We start from the raw sequence: 21,244 nt of genomic DNA, 5'->3' as shown, positions 1-21,244 counted from the left end.
AGTAGTTGTTGAGTTAGAACCGCCGAAAGTGCAGTTCAAACACCTTTGCAGTCTGGTGCATTAACCCACAGTGCCACACCAGGACTCCTTATATATATCAGAATAAAAAATGTTGCATTTCTACATATCAGCAATAAACACCTTGTTGTTGTGAAATGCCATCAAGTAGGTTCCAACCCACAGCAACTCTGTATAGGGTTTCCAAAGAGCAGCTGGTGAGTTTGAACCACTGACCTTGTGACTCAAACCAACTTTGCAGTCCAGTGCATTAACCCACAGTGCCACACCAGGACTCCAGTAAACATCTTGGTTGTGGTGGTGGTGGTTGTGTACCGTGCAGTCAATTGTACTAATAGTGACTCTCCATAAGGTTTCCAAGGCTATAAATCTTTACGGGAGCAGAAAGTCTCATCTTTCTCTTGCAGAACCACTGGTAGTTTCCAACTGTTGACTGTGAGGCTAGTACCCTCACTTGTAACCGCTATACAACCAGAGCTCCTTAATAAACATCTTGGAGGATAAAAATCTAAAGTATATAGGAATACAGCTAATAAATGATGTTATAATATCTCTACAGAAATTATGTAAGAACTTAGAGATTTTAAAAGAGGCATAAATAAATAAAACCCATACTATATTTATGGATTATAAAATTCGACAGGATAAGGAATAGATCTATAGATGTTACACAAGTCCAATTACAATGCCACTAGATTTTTTGCTTTTCGAATATGAGGAATTTATTTTCAAATGTATTTAGAAGCACAAAGAAATGAGATTATTGAAGACACTCTTGAAGAACAATATGGTAAGAGTGGGATGGTGGATTGTATTATCAGATATTATTATATCATTATATATTAACAAGGAAAAACAAAATGACCAATGAAAAAGACAAGAGAAGTCAGAAGCAGACCCATCCATCATCCATGGACACTAGCTATACAATTCACAAATATCAGATTCTGATAGATTAAAGACTATATATGAAAGAAAAGTTAAATAACATAATAACAAACTAAAGAGAATCTGTGTATAAATACATGGTAGAAAACAATTTGGGGTCTTTAAAGCACACACCATAAAGAGTAATCTAAATTTACCCACAATAAATTGTTGCTGTTGTTGTTAATTACAGTCAAGTCAGTACCAAATCATAGCGACCATTTGTACAACAGAATGAAACACTTTCTGGTCCTGTGCCAACCTCACAGTCATTGCTACACTTGAGCCCACTGCTGCTGATACGGTGTCAATCCATCTCATTGGGGGGAGGGTTCTTCCTCTTTTTCACTGACCCTCCATTTTACCAAGCATGATGACCTTCTCTAGGGACTAGTTCCTCCTGATTATTATTGTTGTTAGGTGCCATCAAGTCAGTACCGACCCGTAGCGAACTTACGCACAGCAGAATGAAACATTGCCTGATCCTGGGCCAACCTAACTACTGTTGCCACACTTGCGACCATCGATGCTGCCACTTGGCCAATCCATCTCATTGGGGGTCTTCCTCTTTTTCTCTTGACCTCCGTCTTACCAAACATGATATCCTTCTCCAGTGACTGGTCCCTCCTGTCAATATGTCCAGAGTATGAGAGACGAAGTTTGGCCATCTTGGCCTCTAAGGAGCATTCTGGCTGCACTTCTTCCAAAATGGACCTATTGGTTCTTTGGCAGCCCATGGCACTTTCAATATTCTTCTCTAACACCATATCTCAAAGGCATCAATTCTTCTATGGTCTTCCTTATTCACTGTCCAGCTTTAGCATTCATATGAGGTTATTGAAGATACCATGGCTTGGGTCAGGTGCACCTTAGTCCTCAAGCTGACATCTTTGCTCTTCAATACTTAAAAAAGGTCTTGTGCAGAAGATTTGCCTAATGCAATACATCATTTGATCTCTTGACTGCTGCTTCCGTGAGTGTTGACGGTTGATCCAAGAAGAATGAAGTCTTTGACAACTTCAATCTTTTCTCCATTGATAAGAATGTTGTTTATTGGTCCAGTGGTGAGGATTTTTGTTTTCTTTATATTGAGATGTAATCCATACTGAAGGCTGTGCTCTTTGATCTTCATCAGTAAATGTTTTAAGTCCTCTTCACTTTCAGCAAGCAAATTGTATCATCTTCATATCACAGGTTGTTAATGAGTCGTCCTCCAATCCTGATGCCACATTTTTCTTCATATAACACAGCTTCTCAGATTATTTTCTCAGCATACAGGTTAAATCAGTATGGTGAAAGAACACAACCTTATCGCACATCTTTCTTAATTTTAAACCATTTAGTGTCCCATGTTCTGTTTGAACAACTGCATCAAGGTTCCTCCTGATAATATGCCCAAAATATGAGAGATGAAGTCTGGCCATCTTGGCTTCTAAGGAACATTCTGGCTATACTCCTTCCAACACAGATTTGTTTGTTCTTTTGGCAGTCTATGGTACTTTCAACAATCTCCTCTAATGCCACAATTCAAATACTTCAATTCTATGATCTTCCTTATTCACTGTTTAACTTTCACATGCGTATGAGGTTATTGAAAATACCCTGGCTTGGATCAGATAGCCCTTAGTCTTCAAATTATATCATTGCTCTTCAAACACTTTAAAAAGTTCTTTTGCAGCAAATTTGCCTAATGCAATATGCCATTTGATTTCTAGACTGCTGGTTGCACAAGTGTTGATTGATAAAAGCAAAATGAAGTCTTTGACACCTTCAATCTTTTTTCCATTTATCTTGATGATATTTATTGGTCCAGTGGTGAGGATTTTTGTTTTCTTTATGTTGACATCAACGCACACCAAAGACTCTGGTCTTTGAACTTCATCAATAAGTATTATAAGTCCTCTTCACTTTCAGCAAGTAAGGTTGTATAATCTGCATATAAAAGGCTGTTAAACAATCGTCCTTCAATCCTGATGACACATTCTTCTTCATATATTCCAGCTTTACCGATTATTTTCTCAGCATACAGACTGAGTAAGTATGTTGAAAGGATACAACTCTAGTACACATCTTTCTTGATTTTATAACATTTAGCGTTCTCCTGTTCTGTTCAAGCAACTACATCTTAGTCTATGTACATGAGCACAATTAAGTGTTCCAGAATACTCATTTTCCACAATATTTTCCATAGTTTGTTATGATCCACACAATTGAGAGTCTTTTTGTAATCAATAAAGAGCATGTAAACATCTTTTTGGTATTCTCTTATTTCAGCCAAGGCCCATCTGATGTCACAATAATATCCCATGTCCTAAGTCCTTATCTGAATGTGGCAGGAACTTCTAGAAGTTCTCTGTCAATGTGCAGATATAGCCGTTTTTCAATTATCTTTAAAAAAATTAACTTGCATGCCACATTAATGATATTGTCTGATGATTTCCACATTCCCTTGGGTCACCACTCTTTGGAATGGGCACAAATAAGGATCTCTTCCAATCAGTTTGAGAGGTCAAATTCTTTGGTATAGATGATTGAGTACCTCCTCCAGTGCTGCATCAGTTTGTTGAGAGATTCCAAGTTGAATTCTATGAATTGCTGAAGTCTTATGTTTTACTAATACCTTCAGTATACTTCTTCCTTCGGTATCATTGCTCTTGATTATATGCTCTTCTCTTATACTTAGTTTGTCTTACAGCACTACACAAACCACCACAGTATGACAAACTGGCAAGAGATGGAAACTAAGATTAAGAACAAAAAATACACCATAGAAAAAATGACAAGGGAAAATTTGAATGAAGTATTTGCATCTATATAAATGAAAATTATATAAGTATTCAAAATAAACACATAAATGCTATCAATTAATATAATAGGCAAATGCTGAATGTTGTTGTTAAGTGCAGTGGAGTTGGTTTCAACTCATAGAGACCCTGTATAGGACTTCCAAGGAGTGGTTAGTGAATTTGAACCTCTGACCTTGATGTTCAAATGACTTCTTAGCCTAGTGTTTATCCTACAGGGCTACACCAAGACTGAACATCCATGTTAAAAGAAATTTAATCTCCTTAATAATCAGGGAAGTACAATACCAATTCAAAGTGGTCATCATTTCATACCCATCAAATTGGAAAAAAAAAAAAAAAAGCAAAATCTGACAATCTCAAGTGTTCCTGAGAATCAGAACAAATTTAACTTTTCACTTAGTGTAGCCAGGAAGGTGATTTAGAAAATCTCCTGTGAAAAATAGGCTTTCCTGTGCAGTATAGATGAATGCACATGCCCTGTGATCTTCCTTTTCTCCCAAAATAAATTCATAAACATGTTCATAATGAGAAATGTTTCCCAAAAAATGTTCATTGTGCCAGTTCATTCTTAGTGAAAATAGAAAAAAAAGAACACTTAAGAAAACACTTATGAAACATTATTATTATTATTATTTAAACCTCAAATACAGAACATTAAATAATGCATTTGAAAAGCAAAATAAAGGAATGATTATCACAAATACCAAGACAATGGTAACCTCTAAGAGAATGAAAAGGGGACGAAATCAGAGAGGAACACTAGGGGATTTAGATGTCCACTTTCTATATTCTTTATTATGTTGATTGTATTTATAAAAATAGCAATTTTAAAGTAAAAAACCATATATATGATATATCTTAATTTTATTTTAAATTAAGTGTGCACTCATATGTCAAGACAGGTGCATATCAGGATTGTATCCTTTGACCATACTTATTCAATCTGTTTGCTGAGCAAATAATCAGAAAACTGGACTATATGAATAGCACAGCATATGGTTTGGAGGAAGGTTCATTAACACCTGCAATATGCAGATAACACAACCTTAGTTGCTGAAAGTGATTAGGACTTGAAATGCTTATGGATGAAAATACAAAAATACAGCCTTCAAAATGGATTACACCGCAAGAAAAACAACACAAAAATTCTCACAACTTGACCAATAAGTGATACACATCAGGGTAAATTGAAAAATACTTAAGTTGTCAAGGGTCTCATTTTACTAAAATTCACAATCAATTCCCACGGAAGCTACAATCAAGAAATCAAATGGCATACTGCATTGGGCAAATCTGCTGCTAAAGACCTCTTTAAAGTTTTAAAAGAAAGAAAAAATGACATTGTGAAGGTGTGCCTGACCCAAGCCATAATATTTTCAGAAGAATCAAAAGCATTTGAAAATCTGGATAATGAATAAGGAAGACTGAAGAAGAATGGATGCATTTGAATTATGGTTTGTAAGGAATACTGAATATAACATGAATTTCAAGAAGAATGAATGAACATAAGGACAGCCAGGATCCTTTCTAGAAGAGATGATGGCAAGACCTTATCTCATGTACTTTAGACAGGTTATCAGGAGGGAACAATCACTGGAAAAGGGTAATCTACCTGTAAAGTTGATGGTCAGTGAAAAAAGAAAGATTCTCAATGAGATGGATTGACACAGTGACTTCAACAATGGGCTCAAACAGAGCAGATTGTGAGGATGAGACAGGACTAATGTTTATATTATACCTGGGGCAGCCTAGAGTTGAGATCATCTCCATGGCACCTAACAACAAGTGAGGATGGGGAAGTACTCCAATTAGAAGTCAACTTGCAGCAAATGTCTAAAGGCAGGTAAGCCTGTATGTTTGATAAACTAAAAGAACCTTGTTGTTGTTGTTGTTGCGAAGTGCTGTCTAGTAGGTTCCAACTCATAGCAACTCCATATAAAGTTTCCGAGGAGCAGCTGGTGAGCTTGAATTGTCAACCTTATGATTCAAACCAACTTTACAGTCCAGCGCATTAACTCCGCAGCGCCACACCAGGACTCCAAAAGAATCTTAATGTGGCTGAAGCTTCTAGAATAAGAGAGAGAACAGGAAAATGTGGGTTTTAGAAAAAGAAAGAGTCTAAAAAATGTAGAACTTTTTAAGATAAAATTTAACACCTCAATCATGTCTAGTATGTTGTTATTAAGTGCCATCAAATTGGTTTTGACTCACAGCAACCCTGTATAGAGTTCCCAGGGAGTGGCTGGTGAGCTTGAACCACCCGCCTAGTGGTTCAAACTGACCTCACAGTCCAGTACATTAATCCATAGTGCCACACCAGGACTGTGAGGGTTGTTGTTATGAAGTGTCATTGAGTCAGTTCCAACCCATAGGGACCCTGTATAGGGTTTCCAAGCTGGTGAACTTGAACAGCCAATCTTGCAGTTTAAATGGTTTTGCAGTCTGGCACATTAACCCACAGTGCCACACCAGGACTGTGAGGTTAGAGGATAATATTTCATTGTATGTATAGTACATTGTTTATTCACTCAACTGTTGATGCACAGGTCCCTAGATGGTGCACTACTAACTGTTGATTACTATCTTAGGCTGGGTTATATTTTTTAGTATATTTCTCTAGTGTAAACAGTACTCTTATCATTGCCACTGATGATGTCCAACAAAGCCTACTCTACTCTGGGATCTCAGTTGGCATTATAGTCTATGCTATCATGCATATGTATATAATAACATGGTATCATGGAGTCCTGGTATGGCACTATAGAATAAAACACTGGACCACAAGATCAATTAGAACTTCAAGGTCAATGGTTCAAACTCACTAGCTGCTCCTTAGAAACCTTATACAGGGTCGCTATGAGTTGGAACTGACTCAACAGCACTTAACCAACAACAATCCTGATAACAAAAGGTTAAAAATTTTTAATGTATGTAACCATTATAGTCCTCCCTGAGCCTCTTCTTCCTAACTGTAAATAAAAATTAAAAAAAGAAATAATATATTAGAAAGTAGAGCACATTATTTTCTATTTTTACTTATGGTAAGGCTTGAATGTAAATGGAAATTGTGTATATGACTAAGGCTCCATATCAAATTAGAAGGAAAAACAGACGAATTATTCAAGAAATAGTATTGGAACAATTGGCTAGCTATATGGGTAAAAGAAAAGTAAAAGTTGGATCTGCACTTCATCTTTTCCAACAAAATAAATTCCAGATGAATCAAGGATTTAAGCATCCTTAAATTTTAAATCTAATCTTAGAGTAGGAAGTCTTACTCAGTAACTTAAGAAGCTCAAAAGTCTTAGAAAATATGAACTATATTTAAATTAACAAGAAAAAAATCTGCATGGAAAAATATAAAGTCAAGTTAAAATAAAATATCAAATTACAACTGAAAAGAAAATTTAGTAACTACAACAGTCAATTTCTATACTGCATGACACTTTTTACAATTCAATAAAAAGGCCAATAACACACAAGAAAAAATAGGCGACAGCAAAATAAACATAAATTGATTTCAATTATGAAAATATCTTAGTTACTTTATATAATTAAATAATGCAAGTTCATAGAATTCAAAAAGAACATACCATTTTTCATGTAACAGATTAGCAGCTTTTAAAAAAAATTTATATTGAACAATGTTTCTGACCGAAAAGGCATGTTTAATGATTCTTGGTAGGAATAAAATTTGTACAATCAACTTTGAGAAAAGTTTGGCGATCTTTATCATTGACAACTGCAAGGTCAGTGGTTCAAGCTCACCAGCTGCTCCTCAAAAACCTTATACAGGGTCGCTATGGGTCAGAATTGACTCGATGGCACTTAACAACAACAACATCATTGACAAAGCACAAGCCCTTAACTCAGTAATTGTACTTCAAGAATGTATCCTTTAGATACATTTACTCAGCTAATACTGTAAAAAGGAGTCCGGGTGTGTGGTGTAGGATCAGTACTGAACTGCAAACCACAAGGTTGACAATTCAAACTCACCAGCTGCTCCTTGGAAACCCTATACAAGGTTGCTATGAGTTGGAACTTGGACTCAACAACAACAGTGCTGTAAAAAAAGTATAGTAATATTCTTTATAGCATTGTTTTAAATATTAAAAGATTGGGAACAATCTTAATGTTCACTGATAGGCTAATAATTAACTTACTGTCATTATATCCAACCAATGACATACTACACAGTTTTTTAAAAAATGAATCAAATCATCATGAGTTAATGTAGAAAGGTCTTAAACATATACTTTCAAGTAGAGAAAAGAAAGAAAAAATAAGGAGGTAGAGTATTGAATATAGTATGCATTTAAGCATGCATACCATATATACGTACATAAGAGGGACCTGTTTCTGGATATTTTACTGTTACATTATTATAAATTGAGTAAAGTGATTACTTCTGGGCATGAATCCAAGTAGTCTACAGTGACAAGGAGGCATACATGTCATTGTACATTACTTTTTGTTTGACTTTTTAAAACTGCATGCATGGGTAGCTTTTTCAATTAAAAAATAATAACTTGCTTGAAAAGGGTCAGATTATACATTAGGTAACATTGCTGCAATAACTTGTCTATTGTCTGAGAAAAGATGAGGTAGGCGTCATATATTGGTTTTGACAAAGTATGTGTAGACACAATGAACCAATCTGGTTTTCTTTAAGTTGCTCAAAGCAATCATCCTCAAGAATGAAAGAAAGGAACTGGAGGTCCTGCATTATGCTTTGAGTCATTTAAGAAATACGTCAACTGGTAGACTTCATCAGAAGTTTGATAAAGATGGTCCAAGAAAGGGGAAGAAACTCACATTTATGAACGGCTTACTTATAAGCTGGGAATTGGCACCAAGAGGTGCCAATTCATTTGTTTAAAAAAAACCTATATGAATCCAAATTGCTAGTGCTGCTGCTGTGTGCTGTAGAGTTGGTTCCAACTCATAGTGACCCTGTATAGTGTTTCCAAAACTGTAAATCTTTATGGGAGCAGAAAACCTCACCTTTCTCCATAGTAGTGGCTGGCAGATTCAAACTGCAGACATTGCAGAGCAATTTGTGACCCGTTATCACTACCAGGGCTCCTTGTGCTTTGTATATAGATATTATCAGATATCTCTATTTTTATTGAGCAATTTAGAATGTGGTGAAACCCAAACAAACCTACTGACATCAACTCATAACAGTATTGTATAGAATTTCCAAGGCTACAAACCCTCACTGAAGCAGTAAGCCTCATCTTTCTCCCAAAGAATGGCTGGTGGGTTTGAACTACTGACCTGTGGTTAACCATCCAGTGCTCAACCTTCAGCACCACCAGGGTTCCTTGTATGGTAAAAAGATACATCATAAGTGAGTAAACAAGTAAAGTTGTTTCAGATATTATAAACACAATAAATAAATAAAATCCATGATGTGATAACGTATGTGTATGTTGGAGGTGGCAGATTTTAGGAATCGTTATGTTTGTCACTAAGATGACTATAAGATGTTTGAAGCCTCCAGTCTGGTTAAAGCACCTAGTCTTCACAAACCTAACTATGTGAAAACTTATCTACAATATTTTTAAAAAGAGAATTTGGCTGTATCTTTTTTTTAAAAACAAACATGCTCTTTGTGAGATAATTAACAAACCAAATTAAGAAAGCCAGTATATTCACTGGAGGATAAAAACTATAGAAACTGGTGTCGGTATGAAGTTCTAGATTATAAAATTTTGTAGGAGACTTGAAAATAAGCACATCTAAACAACTCCAAGAGTGCAGGGTAGTTCTAGAGGATAAGCATTGCACTGTGAACTACAAGGTCAGAGTCTGGAGCCCACCACCTGTGCTCTGGGAGAAAGAGGAAGCTTTCTGCTTCCACAGAGATTTACAGCCTCAGAACCCCTATACATAGTCTATAAACAGGACTTGATGGCACTTAACAACAACAAACAACTTCAGTGTGCCCTGTGACTTCTAATTAAAAGGTCTGCAGTTGGAACCCACCAGCCATATGGAGGGAGAAAGATGTAGCAATGAGTTCCATAAAGAGCGTTGTAGTAGTTAAATGTCGTGGAATCAATCCCAATTCATAGCAACCCTGTATAGCGTTTGCGAGGTGCAGCTGGTGGGTTTGAACGTTCCACCTTTTGGTTAACAGTCCAGTGCTTATCCTATGGCACCAAGCCTAGACCTCCATCCCTACCTGGTAATGATTACAGCCCTGGAAATCCAATGAAGCAATTTTATTCTATCCACTAGGGTTGATATAAGTCAGAATTGACAGATTAAACTACTCCAGGATTCTTACAAGCACAACTGCCACCATGTCTCACTGGGCTTCTTGAGCAGTTTTCTAGGACACTGAAACATGATATGAAATAATGCCATTTTTCAAAAGAGCCAATAAATAAATAATCTAATGAGCTCTAAAACGATGACAAAGCAATTCAGCTGCACTAGCATGTGTACCATATGGAGTCCTGGTGTGGCGCTGTAGGATCAGTACTAGACCACAAGATCAGCTTGAACCATGAGGTTGGCAGTTCAAACTCACCAGCTGCTCCTTGGAAACCCTATACAGGGTCACTATGAGTTGGAACTGACTCAAACAGCTTAACAACAATAATAGCAGCTAGTGTTTAAATTACAGGGGTACTAAAAGTAGGGCTTCATTGTGACCTGAAATAACAATATGTCCATTAATAATAATATCTAGTCAAAATAACAACAATCATTGTTGTTAGGAACTTCCTAGACCAAAGAAAAGAAAATCGTTTAAACTGAAATCACCTAGACAAGAGTATTACTTTAGAGGAAACGGATGCTCATGGGAATTAAGTAACTGTCTCAAAAAACATAGAATCAGGCTTTAAAATAAAGTCCATTTTGCTCTAAACCCCGTGCAAACCCCAGCTAGAAGTGCTCCAAAAGAAATACAGAAAGGGGGCAGAAAAGGAGGAAGAAGGGAAAGGAAAATAGATGGAAGATAAATCAAGCACACTAGTTCAGTGTTTTCAAACTGTGAACTGTGGCCTTAAGAAGGTGTTACTGAATGGGGCTGGAAATGCTTTACATCTAAGAGGAATTAGAGGATACAGCTTCTATGCATATACACAACCCTTTTCCTCTTCAATGCATACAGATGCTTTGACATCAGTCTTTACTTCAGTTACTAAAGTACAGTGGCAGTGGTGCATCTATGGAAAATAGCACCTATGGCAACTGGTTTTAAAATGCTGAATGATCTCTCACAGCTAGTGATAGAAAAGGCAATAGCCAATAGAAACCCCTTCAAATGGCACCCAGGGCACGTGCCATAACTTAGAGACACTTCTGCATAGCAGAAGGCAGTCCACAAGTAATGGTGTCAGAATGAATAAGGAGAACTAGAATCCTGGCTCCAACACACACGTTAATTTGCCATATGAACTTGAGCAAGCCACTTCACCTTTCTAAGCAAAATTATCTTCTCTAAAACAGCATATTAACAGTACCGTTATATTTTAGTTAAGAGGAAAACTACGTGAGCATGTTTGTAAAGCAATGAGAGCAGCGTTTGACATTCAAAACAGAGAGAAAAGAGTGCTTTATGATTTTATCTATTACAATAGTAATTATATCAATAAATGGGTGTGTGTGAGAATTTTGGCCAAGAACTAAAGCTTTGGAGCAGTTTGTTATAATATGGCACAGCTGGGAATTTACTAGGAAATTGCCTCAAATAGAAGAGCATGTTACAATTAGAGCTGGTTTTATTCCTCTGAGCAAAACCTTTAGGCAGTTCAGAGATTTAAAAGCCAAAGCCACAAAAGGTGACAGCACTACAAATGGTTGCTCCAGCTATAAAACACAGCACATATTGATGGAACAGTTCTACTGACCACAATCCACCTCTTCTTCTTCTTGTTCTGCCAATAACAGACATCAAGATTGCATTCCTGCTTTCCCAGGGTGATATAAAATATGTAACACATTTGAAAATCAAAAGGCTGTGAAATGTATTCAAGATCTTAAAAAAAAAAAAAAAAAAAAACTATCTTAAATACCAAAATGGGAATTCTATTCTCCAGTTTGTCTTGTTTTTGTAGTTTTACCTCAGCACCTATTATTAGTTAAAAATAATAATTCAGTGACTCATTATTTCTACTTAAAAGTTTATATAAAATCAGGTGCTGTTAAATAACTCTGGATCATGGAGATATTACTTTTGAAATATAATCCTTACTTACTCAATAGAATCCTTAAATTGGGATTCCAAGGTAATGCACTACTTATCCCTAGCCTGATTTTAATTTACTTTTATTGTCATTATGACAGAAAGGTAATTTAAAAAGAAAAAGAGAAAACATGTGTGCCTTAGCAAAAGAGGCTTCAGTCTTAGCAAGTTGACTTACACAGCCACACAGCTGGTGTGAAGTGCTGAAGAAGATACCAAAAAAAGAAAATGCCAAAGAAAATCTAGGAGACAACTTTAATTAATTAGAGGATTCATTCTTCATGCTCTATTGTCTACTTTTAGTGCTTTTGGACAGAATTTAATAGAGAAACAAAGCATAGTTTGCATTATGCGATGAGTCTATCCATCTACTAAAAACAATGAGAAGACACTCACCAAAAAGCAGCCACTTAGTATAAGAAATCGCTTCATTTCCCTAAAATCCCATAGGATGACATTTGCCTTTGATCTGTTTTGTTGTTTTTTCCCCTCTGGTCCTATAGTATCTGCTTCCCTGATTCCCAATCCAGAACAAGAATCCTCCTCCTCAATTTCTCCTCATTCCTTCATTAAATGATAGATTCTCCATGTTACTTTGAATGTGTTGCCCAATTACATTACTTACAAATTCAAAATTTCATAATTGCAATGATGGCTACATAAGAGATTTGATTATGGTAAACACTAGTTGAACCTCCTCACTTTCTGAAAAACTCAGTATCGTGTTGCTCGGAACTCAATGTCTTACATATTGTTTACTATCTGTTATGTTCTTCAAAGAGCAAACAGACACCAACAGTAGCACTGTCATTGCACTGTAGGAAAGCAAAGAATAATGCATTGATGAAACTCACACTTGAGATATTAAATGTAAATTAATATGAGAAAGCCAGAAATCGGGAAGTCATCCTGATTCAATATTCACTCTCACGTCCCACATTTAATCAATGTTCACATCTTTTAATTTTACCTTCTAAATTTCCCTCCACAAGTTTAAACATTCTTTCACTTGGATTTTTACTATATAACCCTCTTAATTTGTTTCAGTGTCAACCTCATCACCATCCTCAATTAACTCCTTATCTTGCCATTAGATTCCTCTTCCTCAATCATAAATCCAATCATACTACTTCCCCCCACTTCAATTATTTAGTCACTATCTGGTAGCGTCCTGGTGTGGTGCTGTGGGTTAATGTGCCAGACTGCAAAGCCATTTGAACTGCAAGGTCGGTAGTTCAAGCTCACCAGCTGCTCCTTGGAAACCCTATATAGGGTCACTATGGGTCCGAACTGATTTGATGGCACTTAACAACAACATCTGGTAGCGTAGTGGTTACGAATCGGGCTGCAAACCTTAAGATCAGCAGTTCGAAACTACCAACCGCTCCACGAGAGAAAGATGAGGCTTTCTGCTCCCATAGAGATTTACAACCTTGGAAATCCTGTAAAGGGTCTCTATGGGTCAGAACCAACTCAACGGCACTTAACAACAACAATCCCTCAAATTAAAACTTCAAACACAGTATAGCCAGCCTCCTTTCTTGTCACTCACTCCTAATGATTCACTTGATGTCTTTGGTGCTGCATCTATCTGAAAGACCTGTCCTGGTATTCTTAAATCTACTAACAATACCCCAGCCATCAAGTCTTAGCTCAGGTGTCATCTACTTGAGTTGGCTAAGTTATATGTCTCCTTCTTTCTGGACACTCACAACCACTTGGATGCTCTTCTATGGAGCTTTTAACAACCATAATGTAATTGTCCTGTTATTGTTGTTACAGTTAGGTGCTGTCAAGCTGATTTGAACCCACAATGACCATATGTACAAAAGAACAAAATATTACCTTGTCTGATGCTATCCTCACATCATTATTATTATGTTGAAACCACTGTGTCAGTCCATCTCATAAAGGGTCTTCCTCTGTCATTGATCCTCCTCTCTTCACCAAGCATGAAGTCTTTGTCTAGAGACTGGTCCCCTCTTGATACTGTGGTGAAAGTTCATGAGACAGTTTACCACCCTCATGTCTACGGAGCTTTCTGGCTGTACTTCTTCCAAGATAGATCTGTTCGTTCTTCTTGCAGTCCATGGTATATTCAATATTCTTTGCCAATACCATAATTCAAAGTGATTATTTGTCCAGTTTTTGCATGCATATGAGGTAACTGAAAATACCATGGCTTGGGTCAGGCATATCTTAGTCCTTAAAGAGACCAATTTGCTTTTCAGCACTTCAAAGAGGTCTTTTGCAGATGATTTGCAATGTGCCATTTGATTTATTTATTTTTTACATTTTACTTTGAATTGAATAAAAGTTTACAGAGAAGATCACCAGTATTACTTTCAACAAATCATTTATGTAGTTTTATCTCAATTATTATAATCCCCTCCCTGAAACAACAGTTATCCCACTTTCTCCCTGTGGTTCTTATCTCCATTCCATTCTCTTTCCCAACCCTTCTCAACTTTGTCTTTAGGTAAATGTTGCCCTTTTGATATTGAATAGTTGGCCTTTTCATGGAGAACATATCTTACTACTGATGTTACCCAAATTCACCCACTGCCCTGCCCTCCCCCCCTCGTTATATACCTATCCACTGCTTGGCTCACAATTGGCCCACGGGGTGAGTTCCATTCCAGACTTAAAGTGTGGTCAAGGGTCATAGCCTCAGGTTCCTCCCGTCTCTTTCTAACCAGTAACCAGTAAGCCTTATCCCTTTTTATGATTTTTAATCTCATTCCACATTTTTCTCCCACTGTATCTGGGACCTTCTAATGTGATCACCTCCAAAGCATTTGGTAGTGATAGCCAGGTACCAATTAGTTCTTCTGGTCCCAGAGCCATAGTGACTCATAGTCACATGTTCCATTGTTCCATTGGACTAGTTGGTTCCAAGCATCTTCAAATTTTCATCACTCTTCTTTCTTGCACATTTGGAAAGACCAATAGTTTTACTTTTAATGAGCCATTTGGTTTCTTGACTGATGCGTCCATGGGTGCTGATTATAGATCAAGTAAAATTAATTCCTTCATAAGTTCAATATTTTCTCCATTTATAATAATGTTGCTGATTAGTCCAGTTGTGATAATTTTTGTTTTCTTTAAGTTGAAGTTCTTCAATTCCTCTTAGCTTTCAGCAATCAAGGTTGCATCATGTACATATTGCACATTGCTAATAAGTCTTCTCTTAAACCTGATGTTGTGGTCTACATATAGTTTGTTCAGCATACAAATCGAATAAATACATCTCTGACACACACCTTTCTTGATTTTAAACTATGTAATATTCCCTTGTTCTGTTCAAATTGGTCTATTTACAGGTTCTGCATGAGCACCATTAAGTGTCCTGGAAATGCCATTCCTTATTCTCTCCTGTAAGCTTCTTGATGACTTGTTTGTTTATTTAATTTTGTTGTTCTAAGAACCCAACTTAGAGAAGATGCTCAACAATTTACTGAATGAATAAGTCAATAAATAAATGAAATAATTAAAAATTACTACTCCATAACTGCAAGGTCAGTGGTTTAAACTCACTAGCCACTCCTTGGAAACTCTGTATACGGTTGCTATGATTTAGAACTGACTCACCAGCACTTGACAATGATGACAAAACAACCTTGATATAAGTAGGGAAAATGTTTCTACAACTAAGTCAGATAAAACCAAATAATAAAATGCAGGTCTTTAAAATAAGAACTTGGTTTTGATAATATATTATCTGGTGGTGGTTACGTGCCATGGAGTTGGTTCCAACTCATAGGGAGCCTGTACAGGGTTTCCGAGACTATAAATCTTTACAGGAACAGAAAGCCTCATCTTTCTCCCACAGAACAGCTGGTAGTTTTGAACGGTGGTTTGCACCCCGATTCATAACTACTACGTTACCAGGGCTCCTTAATATGTTATCTAGCCATTTTCAAATACGCATATGCTTCTTGTTTAATTTCTGTTTGGCCAAGAGGTGAGCGTACTTTCTGTATCCAATTACACTTAGGAATAGCTGGTGGAAAGGTCACTGACTAGTGGAGTGCACATACATGCACACACTTTGATTGTGGCTTACTAGTTGCTTGACTTGAAGCAAGTCTTTTGAATGTCCTGGTCCTGGTGTGGAGCTGTAGGATAAGCAACATACTGCTAACCTCAAGGTTGGCAATTAAAACCCACCAGCTGCTCCTTAGAATCGTTACAGTGTTGCTATGGGTCAGAACCAAATCAATGGCACTTAACAACAACAACAACAAATCAATTTACATGTATTGTTGTTGTTGTGTGCCGTGGAATCGGTTCTGAAGCAGCCCGATTCATAACCACTACACTACCAACACTCTTTAATTTATATATAGTCTTTAAAAAATATCTCTTAATCCTACTCCTCAATTAATTTTAGAGTTCCCAACTTTCATCCTATAATCACTCTGCATTTCTATTAAAATTTAGATAGTTTAACATGTTTTTAATACATTGAATAATTCTGTGTTCATGATATGTTAATTAATTTAAAATTTCAAATGGTAGAATAAAAATACCTAATAATTGGAAAGCTGATTGATTATATGTTAAACGATTTTGTAGAATAGGGATTAGCAAACTGTAGCTCATAAACTACCTGTTCTAGTAAATTCAATTTTATTGGAGCATAAACTCATTCATTCATTTATGGAATACCTATGCTGCTGGGAGTCGTGGTGTGGCACTGTGGGTTAATGTGCCAGACTGCAAAGCCGTTTGCACTGCAAGGTCAGTGGTTCAAGCTCCTTGGAAACCCTATACAGGGTCTCTATGGGTCAGAACTGGGTCTCTATGGGTCAGAACTGACTCGACGGCACTTCACAACAACAATGCTGATTATATGTTACAACTGTAGAGTTGAGAAGTTGTGGCAGTGAACATACAGCTTGCAAAGTCTAAATATTTACTCTCTGACCTTCTACCGGAAAAACTTGCCAAGCCTTGCTCTGCTAACTTTACCTGCATATATTAAATCATAAAAACAATCTATGAATCATGCACTAAAATTATCCCCTTTTCATAGATGATAAGCCAAGGCACTAAGAATTAAGTAATTTGCCCAATACAATTTACAAAGCTATTAAGTGGCAGACCTGGGATGAAGGCACTCTGATTCCACTCCTGTATTCTTAATTTTTCCTATCAAGCTAACCCATTTGAAGGACACCAAGTAAAGGACATTTCAGAATCTCCTACCATGCACCCCCTTTCACTGTGCAGGCATCCCTCACTGGACTTCAGCTATGTGAAGCAGTATGCCAGATGTGTAGCAATGTGGAGGAATGACTCTACTGCATTTTCAGTAGGGCTAAAAGCCCTCTTCTGACATCCAGAAACCTAAAATATCGAGCCAGATTGAAGTTCAGGTGCTAATGTCCTTCCCAGTTTTAAATTCCATAGCATAGCTTTATACACTTGCATGAAAAGCCATTTTCTAAAAACTTGAATAGCAATTGAAATAATATAATCATTACATTTTTATGAGTTCTTGCTTATAAAACCAGTAGCTTCATGTGGCTGCAACTTTGACTCGATTAGCTTAATGATCAAATAAAGAGACTCACACGAATGACAGTTTCTGCAGAATACTACATAAGATATTCATTTTCAACAATCTTTATTGAACACCTATCTGTACTAGGGGAGCACTTTGGCTCTGTAGGATAAGTGCTGGACTGTGGACTACAAGTTCAGTGGTTCAAGCCCACCTGCTGCTTCACAGGAGAAAGATGAGGCTTTCTGTTCTTGCAAAATTTTACAGTTTTGGAAACCTTACACAAGATCACTATGAGTGGGAACTGACTCAAAAGCACTTAACAACAACAGTTATGTGCTAGGCTCCATTCTATGGACTGAGAATACAAACAAAATAGGCAAAAAAAAAAAAACAACAACTTTACTTTGACCCTTTTAAAATGTACCATAAATTATACCCTAAACTGACTAGATCTACTTCCTGGACAAGAAAATTGAAGTAAAATAAAACCTGCTGTTCTGGATTTTGAAGAAAAGTGAAATAGTAAAATAAATATACATACATTTTTCACTTTCAAAATCAATACACACTGAGTAGTAAGTGCATTTTATTATTTGTGTAGCTAAGTTGTAAGAGGATTCTTTCTAATGGCTATTACTTTTTATTCCGGCCTTATAGGCCCCCTTGGTTAGATTTTTCCTTTTTTATACATGTTCTTCAAATGCTGATATCTAATCTTTCCCCTCTTATCAGGAGAGGGCTTTTCTTTTGACAGTTATGACTTGGAGGAACAAAGGAAAAGATGGCACAGTTCTGTCTAATGCCATGAAAGTAGAATCAATAACCAGCCTATTGTCGATCTGGTGAGATTATATGCACACTTTGGGTACACAGTAGAATAAGCAATCTTGATTTATAAACTGTACATGAATGCATGTGTTCTGAAATGTCAGATCAACATTGATAATCACAAAAAATCATATTTCTAGAATATGCTACGACAACAAAAGGGATAAAACATGGCAGCCCATATGACTGTATGCTTCTTACAGTGTTCATAAATAGTCACAAACCTCAGCATTGAAAAGGCATTTAATAAGATAGCAAACAAAAATATTGATAACTTCTGAAGGTCATAAAGGTATGCCTTTTATCAATAACATTGTCATCCTATGTATTTACTGTCTAACTAAACCACCACCTCTACCGCCACCAATAGTTGCTGTCTAGTCCATCCCAGCCCTTATGTGTCAGAGTAGAATTGTGCTTCATAGTTCTCAAGAACTGAGGGACCTCTTCTAAAGAGTCTCAGGGTGAACTTGAATCACTAACCTTTTTGTTCAAATAGGCTCATTAACTATTTACACTACCCAGTGACTCTACCTATCTAAATAGGATTTATTAAAATAATCTGAGTGATCTAGATTTAATTTAAGCCTAAAATGGCTTAGGTGCTGTTACTCACCCAGATTTCAGAGTAATATATTAGAATCAGCATTTCCCCAGACAAGAACAGTAACCTGTTTTTAATCTAAAAACCATTTTGGAGCAAATGTCATTTTATATCTACAGTGTTCCATAAATTTCTTTCATTATTCTCTCTGCTTCACCACACAACCATTATGTGTAGATCTCTTCAGCTACCTAAACACACACACACAAAACTGTACTGCTTATAAATTTCATGGCAGAATATATGTATAAAAGAATGATTTTTTAAAAATGATTCGAAACAGGCAATCATAAAATCTTCACTTGATAATGTTAACTGCACTCAAAAGAAATCACTGAAGACAGTCACAATTGCAGCTACAGGTAGTAACTCTTCCAACATAACTATTTAGCACCAATTTAAAAAATGATCCAAATGTAAGGTCATTCCTCCCAAGATAGGTAGTAGCTGGCTAATTACTATTTTTGGAGTCCTGGTATGGCTCTGTACAGGATAAACACTGTACTGCTATACAGGGTCACTATGAGTCAGAACCTACCCAACACCACTTAACAACGACAATTATTATTTAAATATAATTACATAATATAATTAAGTTATATAGATGAATGATATGTAACACAAGTATGTATTATTTTACTTATAACCAAGGAAAAAAATGACTTTACTTTTGAAAACTTCTTTAAAGAGGAATTAAGACTGATTCCTGGTGTGGCACTGTAGGATAAACACTGGACTGCTAACCACAATGTCAGTGTTTAAACCCACCAACTGCTTTTCAGAAACCATATACAGGGTTGCTATGAGTCAGACCTACTTTGTGGAACTTAACAACCAGAACAAGCTAGGAGCACATTGGCTCTATCAGATAAGCAACGGACTACACCTTACAAGGTTAGCAGTTCAAGCCCACAAACTGCTCTACATGAGAAAGAGGATGCTTTCTACTCCCACAAAGGTTTACAGCCTCAGAAACCCTATACAGGATCACTCTGAGTCAAAACTGGTTCAACAGCATTTAACAACTACAGAGCCAAGCTACAGAACAGCACCATATTTTTAACATCTGAGTAAGATCATTGTACCTCTTGAAAAATCACTCCTTAAATCACATGAGTAATGTATGTCTATACTAGAAACACTACACAGTAAATTTTGATTAAAAATTAACCTACAAAAATATAGTTGTAATGAGTTGTTATCATGGATAAAGTAATATATCTTGTTATTATTTAAACTAAATCTGTTAATCTGTTAGTGGTTCTATTAATAAAGAAATATCTGTTGTTAAAAAATAAATGTACCCACTTCCTTTGACAAAAACATTTGGCACTTTTAAATGTGGTGCTGTAGGATAAGCACTCAACTGCAAGGTTGGTTTAAACTACAAGGTCAGTGGTTCAAGCTCACCAGCCACTCCTCGGAAACCCTATACAGGATTGCTGAGTCAGAATCAATTTGAAGGCACTTAACAACAACAATGGTAAAAGTATTTGGTGTTGGTTTGGTAGTATGAGATACCTCTAACTTTCAAAACACCTCTAATTTTTCAAATATCTCTACTAAGAACACAATGTTGAATCTTCTGCATATAACCAAGATAGTTTATGAACAGATTTATGAACATAACTTCTTTGATCACCAAGGGTAGTGGTTCTAGATTCTCAGGTAGTGGCAGAATCTTCATATTGCTTTATTCCTTCTTTCAATATTTACATTTTGCTGAATACTGAGGACTACTGTGACTATTAAACTTTGTAACAAATTTATATATAGTAAAACCACATTTTGTGGACTTCTGGTGTGGTGCTGTAGTACCAGCATGGGACTGTAAACCACAAGGTTGGCAGTTCAAACCCACTAACAGCTCCCTGGAAACTCTATACAGGGCTGCTATGAGTCAGCACTTAACAACAACAACAAAACCACATCTTTAGCAATTTAAATAATTATAAAAATAAATATTGGAGACTCCTGGTGGGGAGCCGGGTGGGGACCTAGTTGGCCAGCAGTGTTGCAAGACTTGGAGACTCTTTGGCCCAGAGTCAGTGACATAGCCACAGAGAATTAGAGTGGAGAGTGAAGCGTCCAGCTGATATGAAGAGAGGGTATATGCATAAGAACACCTACACTTGCAGATAATATACTCACTTGACCTGGCTTCAATGGCTGAATGATCAGAGCTCAACTAGAAGAAGAAAGAAGAGGGGGGAAAAAAAAAGAGTAATCTGATACAATTTGATGAAATTGACCTACACATATGGATACAGTAGCTCCAAAGAGGGAACAAATCTTTACAGCAAGGATCATTCCCACCCCCTCCATACACAAAGTAGACAGCA

The 21,244-nt window shown here is 36.6% G+C and overlaps 1 protein-coding gene across 1 annotated transcript in view; it reads right to left on the bottom strand.

Annotated features, from left to right (window-relative positions):
• CHSY3 (chondroitin sulfate synthase 3) overlaps positions 1 to 21,244 on the bottom strand; it is a 456,133-nt gene that overhangs the window by 305,884 nt on the left and 129,005 nt on the right. The gene's annotated exons all lie outside the window — the stretch shown is intronic.

Source organism: Chrysochloris asiatica, unplaced genomic scaffold (genome assembly GCF_000296735.1).
Source record: "Chrysochloris asiatica unplaced genomic scaffold, ChrAsi1.0 scaffold00147, whole genome shotgun sequence".
NCBI lineage: Eukaryota > Metazoa > Chordata > Mammalia > Afrosoricida > Chrysochloridae > Chrysochloris > Chrysochloris asiatica.
Note: the sequence above shows the minus strand (reverse complement) of the source record. Positions and strands in the feature narration are given on the sequence as shown.